Source organism: Alligator sinensis, unplaced genomic scaffold (assembly GCF_000455745.1).
Source record: "Alligator sinensis unplaced genomic scaffold, ASM45574v1 scaffold301_2, whole genome shotgun sequence".
In the NCBI taxonomy this organism is placed as follows: domain Eukaryota; kingdom Metazoa; phylum Chordata; order Crocodylia; family Alligatoridae; genus Alligator; species Alligator sinensis.
In genome coordinates, this window is record NW_005841874.1 from 3,622,121 (window position 1) to 3,629,081 (window position 6,961).

The 6,961-nt window shown below is 45.0% G+C and overlaps 1 non-coding gene across 1 annotated transcript; it reads right to left on the reverse strand.

The window, feature by feature from the left end:
* Positions 1–4,233: 4,233 nt before the first annotated feature.
* Positions 4,234–4,307, reverse strand: TRNAT-AGU. The gene has a single exon. It is a non-coding gene; the product is annotated as a tRNA-Thr (tRNA).
* Positions 4,308–6,961: the final 2,654 nt, after the last annotated feature.

Sequence of the window (6,961 nt, forward strand, 5' to 3'; positions counted from 1 at the left end):
AGCCACACTAATGCAAAACTATATATCGCTTACAGTAGGTCATTTGGGTTTGAGATAGCTAAAGTTTTCCTTATAGTCTCCAAAGTAAAGGAATGTTAAGAGTCTGTGGTGAGAATACTAGTCCGTAACAGAAATGATACTGGGAATATATTAATACTATTTTGAAGGACAGGTCAATGATGTAGGTTACTTGTGCATATGCAATATATTTTATCCCAGGACTGAGGATGAGCTAAGGTATCATTTTGATCTATACCATGCTTCCTCTTGGCAAATGTCCCAGCAGCTGTAAGAAACTCTTAAATGTCAGAGTTGACATTATTAAGGATAGGAAGCTCTGAATTCTCAGGACTAACCTATATTGTGTGGCTTCATCATTAAAACTTAAGCCCTTCCTTTACTTGTTCTTGAAAGTTCCTGGATATGTAGGTCTTTGCTTTCTGGCTTCTTGCTGAGGAAGATGGAAAAAACCTGTAGCTGTGGGCTACACCTTAACTGAGATGTTCTTATTTTTTTTAGAGGGGACATAGCTAAAGCAGGAAGTTTTCTCCATTGGATGAATACACATCAATAGCTTTCCTTGTTATGACATGGCCTAGGTTATGAAAAGAGCTTTCTGTTCATGGGTGCACCATCCCATTGCAGTATCAAACAAAGGTGTCCTCCTGTGGTATTCAAGTCTACACGATACCCTTAGCTTCTGGCAGTGTTCTTCGGGATGAAGGCACTATGAACTTGCATAGAGGATCCTTGACATTTTAGCTACATGGTTCCCATTAACATCAAAGCACTGCTCAAACACCTCCCCCAGTGTACCACCAGAACCCTATGCACTTACTTGTAAAGGTATGCCAAGTACCTGAGAATTAATAAGTAGGGAATGGGAATCCATATTTTGAAAGTAATAGGCCAAATCTCAAAATCCCTACTGTAGCAAATCTCCAGCTGACTTCCTCAAGCTAAGGGACACCCAGCCAGCACATGCAAATTACTGCATCAACTAGTCCAATGAGTCCTTAAAGAGTTTGGAGATAAAGTAACAGTAGTTCCTTATCCCCAGATGCCCCTTAGAGCCACAGGAGTTTCATTGGAACAAAGAATTGTGAAACTGCGGAATATAAGGAGGAAGCATCTCATTTGTAAGCTGCTCCATTTAACATATATTAGACTTTACAGGTGTTCAAGGATAATGCAGTTAGGTTCAAGTGCCAGTAACATGGCAGAAAAGTTAGTAAACAGGAGCAAGGCTCATGGAGTTAGGGCTGCATGAGCCCTTCAAGGTTTTATAACTAAAGGGGATGCGGGTAGGACCCTGAAGCTTGATTCATAGTAGCTAGAAGTGAACCAACTCCTTGTGCAGATTTACTCACACAATTGATTAGGATTAACTCTAACCTCCAGAGGCTGGTTTCTCTTCTCTCTCTCTTACTCAGAGCCCACTCTCTCTTTCATCCAGTCCTAGGAGCAAGGGAGAGAGGTTTTTATGAACACCTTCTCTCCATGTTCACAGGCACTGTGCAAGCAGGGGCTGAGGTTTGGGATTGCAAAAGCATAACTTGTCAGTACTGTGTATTTAGGTGGCAGTAGTGCATGCTCCAGCAGCCAGAGGTTCACTGGTGCTGGGGGAGAAATCGCCTCCTTTTTTTTGCTGCCAACATGCATGTCAACTGGCAAGAAAAATCACCAGTTTTTGGCAGCAAAAATGGAGGCGACATCTTCCTCCACAGCAGCAAACCGCTGGCCACGCATGGCTGCTGTCCTCCCTGCTGCTGGAGCAAGAGCTACTGCAGGGAAGATAGCATGCAGGACAGGGAGGAGGCTGGAAATGCACCCCCTTTAGGCAGTGCCTAGGGCTCATGCCCCACTCACCCACCCACCGTTATGATATTGTGCAACTGCGTTAAACCTCAAGCCCAATCCTCAATACAAGCAGGTTTTAGATTCACGGAGATTTTTCCCAGCCCTGCTTAAAACCATAACCATTTCTTAACTTGTGTTTCCTGAATGCATTAGAAACCTCTTAGACTTCAGCACCATATGGAAGCTTTATACCACTTACTGGACATAAGAATAATTACTGGCCTGCATGCTGAGACATTAGATGAAGAACATTTCTACTTCTGTTTGTGTTTCAGAAGCATAAACACCCCACAAAGAAGGAGCAGGCACTGCACAGCCACTCCTGGGGGAAGCTGAAATGACTTCAAGGCCGAGAATAAGCACACTGTCCAGGCTGTGCCCTACTGGGGCCCAGTTATTTTCTTTTACATCAGACTTATCTTTCTTCTTACTTTACCCCTTCCATGGTTGCCTGACTCTTGATTTCAAAGCTGTAATGAAGAGACCACACACCAACCCCATTTCTACTCCTTGTGATGTCACTGGTAAACCAAATGCAATAAAACGTTTGTGCTGGGTCATTTTATGAGATTTAGTTCAGGAAGTTATCAGAGTCACAGTTGTAATCGCACAGTTTCACTATATAGGTTAGCTTATGATTTTAAGACTGTCATGCGCCATCTTATTTTTCTCAAAGATCCAAATATTTCTACTTGGCTTGTCGGCAGGACACCATCTCTTGTGTTCTCATCAGACCTTTTAGATAAACTTGATCAGGCACAAATCAGTACTTACCCCAGTTACCCTCCATGGACAAGAGAGGTCACAGGAAGTAGTCTGGAGGTAAGCAGATGGGTCTGGAGGACTCATGCTTGTGTTTCAGTCTGTCCTGAAGCACAGGATAGCGCTAGGAAGCTCTGCGCATTAGAAGACACTGATATGCTAGGGAAACACAAAAAAACTCCTGTGATACAGATCAGGTGTGAAAAGTGGTATGTGATCTCACAAAACTAAAGAATTGTACCCAGGTTGTGGTCAAGTGGCCATCTGGGAGATTACATTCTGTGCCCCAAACCTCCCCCCCTTCAGTACAAATTGCATTTCTTGTTCTAGGCTGGTGAGTAATATTACAGCACACTCTTAAATAGCTGTCCCATTTCACCCAAGAGGTGCATGAAGTCCTGCCAATACCTATGGCAAGTATATGCTTTTCAATAAAGTGCCCATATATGATCCAAATCAGTGATTCTCAACCAGGATATCAAAGCACCCTGGGGTGCCACCAGTTCCTTTGAAGGGTGCCTTGAGATGTGAGGAGATAAGCTAACTAAATAAACCCAGGCTCAGGTTTGGCCCTGCCTGAACCACCCCCCACTCCCACTGCCCAGCCTCTCTACAAGGAGGTAACCACTCTACCATATATATTATTTTTTGACATTGGGTGTTACTTGATTCTCAAAAGCTATGGAAGAGTGCCTTGAGTCCAAAGAGGAATGACTCAAGTCCAAAAAGGTTGAGAACTGCTGATCTAAGTACTATTTGGAAGCAATGCTAACAGGTATCTAGGCTCAGTTAATGTACCTGCTGATGCTCAAAACTGTGTGCGTTTCCTTTGTCTACGGGTAGTCATGGGTGCTTAGAATCTGCACTGGGAGCTTGACGCATTTTGCTCCCTATGAAGCAGAGCTCTGTGGTTTACAGAAGTCTACAGAGATTCACACAAGTTTAGAGCTGGAAGGGACCTCGTGAGATGATCGGGTCCAGCCCCCCCTGCTCTAGGCAGGAAAGACCGCTGGGGTCAAATAACCCCAGCAAGGTGTGCATCCAGTCTCCTTTAGAAGATCTGCAGGGTAGGTGCCTGCACCACCCCGGCTGGGAGTCTATTCCAGTCTGGTCACACGAACCTTAAAGAAGTTTTAAAATCTTTTTACACTCTCTCTAGCATACATTTTGCAGCTGAACCTATGGATTCACACCTAGACTTTAACTAACACCCTTCCTACGTGCAGCTCAGCACACAAACCCCATAGCTAGACAACAAGACTGACACCTTCCCCTTCCCAACCTCCCTACCTAGACCAGGCACCAAATTTTTTTTTTCACATGCCCCACTTCTAGGCTGACTCCCTGGGCCCAGCCCCATTGCTTAAACTCACAACCTTCCCAGGCCAAGCTCAGCACCCAGAGACCTGAGCCACAGAGCAAGTCCAGATACTAAAACAGTTTAATACTCCATCACCTTAACCACTTAACCCAGGAAGCAGGTTTAGATGCTGCAGCAGCACGAGCTGTCAATCAAAGTCCCAAGGGGTGGGGAAATGGAGCACCTATTGACTCCAGGATCAATCCCATTACGATGATAGGAAAGCTTGCATTGTGGTGAAAGGTGAAAAAAGACACTGCTGGGATTTGAACGTAGGATCCCCAGTTTACTAGACAGGTGCTTTAACCAACTCAACCACAGTGCCCAAGTAGAAGGACCCATCCTTCGGCCCCACTCCTGTGAAGAGCACTTGACTCTGTAGCACACTGTAGAAATAGCAGCAGCAGCACACTGAGGATGAGCCCACCCTTCCCTTTTCTGGTCCACACATATAGTGGCTCCAAACCGTAATTTCTCGGATACAGCGCTGCTGCATGCTACCCGCTGCAAGCTGGGGCTGAGAACTGGATGCCAAAATTGATCCAGAAGCTGGGATCTTTCAGGATGAATGTGGCATATGGAAAAGCAACTAAGAAACACAAGATTAGGATATCATCTAGAATCAAATACTTGGGGCTAGGTTTTTACACGTACGAGGGAACGGAAGGTGAAGCAGTCTCCTGAACTGACTGAAAGCTACATCTATAAAGGAAGGGAAGCCTGTTTTGATGCTTCATTTTGTTAATAAGATGCAACATAAAAATGACTTCCTAGTTATTATGCTGAAAGATGTCATGCATATTCACAACCAGTCTCTGAGGAACTGAAACAATTTAGACAAGATGAATTACCAAAGACATGAAAGGAACCGACTTCCCGATCCATTTAATGATTAGATGGCATCAACTGTTAAATATAACGACTGAGACAAAAAAAAATGTATATGCATATTAAGTGTAATCACAAGAAGTTCCTGCTCAGTTTTGCAAGCTCAAGACAACTTCAGCCTCACTAACATAACTACGGGTAAGGGAGCGGGGCATCCACCCTGGGAGCCCCGTTAGGAGGGGGGTTAGAATCGGTCCCCCTCCATAGCGCCCATGCCCTAGCAGCACACCCATGCTGGGGACTGCATTCAGAGCAACAGCCGGGGAGCAGCGCATGTAGCAGTGGCTCAGCCAGGGACTGTTTCGGAGTTCCCAGCATGGGTAAGACTGCTACCCTCCACCCCTGCTCTCTGACCCGTGTGCCCCCCACTCTTGGAACCTGCACGTGCAGGGCCGGCCCACCATTTTTTGGGGCTCCCTGGAAGAAATAGTTTGGGGGCCCCCTAATGCAAAGAAGCCGATGGTGGCAGCAGGGAGATGGGGGTGTGGCGAGCAGCAGAAGAAGCTGGCAGTGGTGGGGGCGAGCGGCCGGTTGCAGGCGGCCCCTTGCTGAGGGGCGCCCTGAGACCACAGGTTTCGCAGGATAGGACGGGCCGGCCCTGTGCGCATGCCTCCCACCCCATGCCCCCGCTCTTGATATGTGTGTGCACCCCTGCTCTCTTGCAGCGTTTGTCTCAGCTTCCAACTCTGCTTCTTAAGCCATGAACTTCAGCTTTCATTTGAACTGGCTTGCGTTTTGCTTTTCTTAAAAACAAAACAAAAAAAAATCAAATTTTGTTCTTTACCCCTATGGTAATTCTCCTCAAGCTTCACTGTGGGGAGATGGGGAAAAGACTCCTAAGCCATTGCATCATGGCACTTCAAGGGGTACAAAGAGTTTGCCTAGGGTAAAGGATTCACTATGTATATTCATGAAAACTCCTATTGTAACTGAGTGGCTGATGAAACATCCTATTTCAAGTCCTCTTTCTCAGTTCACAGAGTCGCTGCTGACTTCAGCAGAGACTACCTTCTCATTTGCAGATTAGTCAAACAGAGAGCTATAGTACTGAACATTCAAAGCACTTCCGGTTAACAAAACCATATAAATAATAAAGTAGCTTTAAATCATTATAGTAGGTTGCAATTTTATGAGTCCAAAGCAAAAAACTGTTCTTCAGGAGTATTCAGTGACTAAAAAAGGTGCACACGATAAAGCTTCTGTGCTAGCTGTGGTATATTAATTCTTCACAGCACTGCAGCAGTGACTCTGACCAGGTAATACAAAAAAAAGAAAATCAATGATGTTTTATTGACGAGGTGCTTGCTATCCATGTTTTCTACCATCCTGCCTATAGCAATAGAAGATGAAATGTACATCTGAGCCGTGCCTTTGGTAATTTAAGCTTTCAAACAGAGAAATCGAACTGAACATTTCATTTTCTAGTTAAAAAAATATCCAAAATCAAAACCCAGAGATGTGGATGTGATTCTCCAGCTCTCCGTGGAGCAAATGAAACCATTCAGTTAAGAAAGCTCACAAAAAGATGTATATGGATACTGGAAGTAATAAGTTAAGCAAGCACACACAGTAAGTGAAAGACAGAGCATGTCTCTCTGGGCTTCTACAAGCAAGGTGTGAACTGCCTGATTTCTAAAGGCAGCTTCCTTCCATTGGTAATTAGTCCAAAGCAATTGTGAAATCACATTATTTTAAATGATGGGTAAACTACACCTCTTCCCTTCCCTGCTACTTCCAATGTGAAAAGTAGCAGCAGGGAAGGCTCAACTGCCACTGGAATTGACTCCACGTGGGTCGACTTTCTGCCTACCACAAGTTCCCATAGGAGACACGGGGAGCCTGTACGAGTACAAAGAGACTCCCACAAGGAGTCAGTTCCAAGACCAGGGCCTTACTTAATGGACATAAGACGGACAGCAGGAAGGGGAAGTGATAACACGGGTAAACAAAAAGGGAAAGGCATCTTTATGAGAGAATTTGGAAATACTCAGCATACTTCATTTTTTTTCTTGTGCGTTACTTAACTTTTTTCCTCTGGGGAAGGCAGAATAGAAGGTGTAGATACCAGTGGAGCTGAGACCAGGAGCAGGA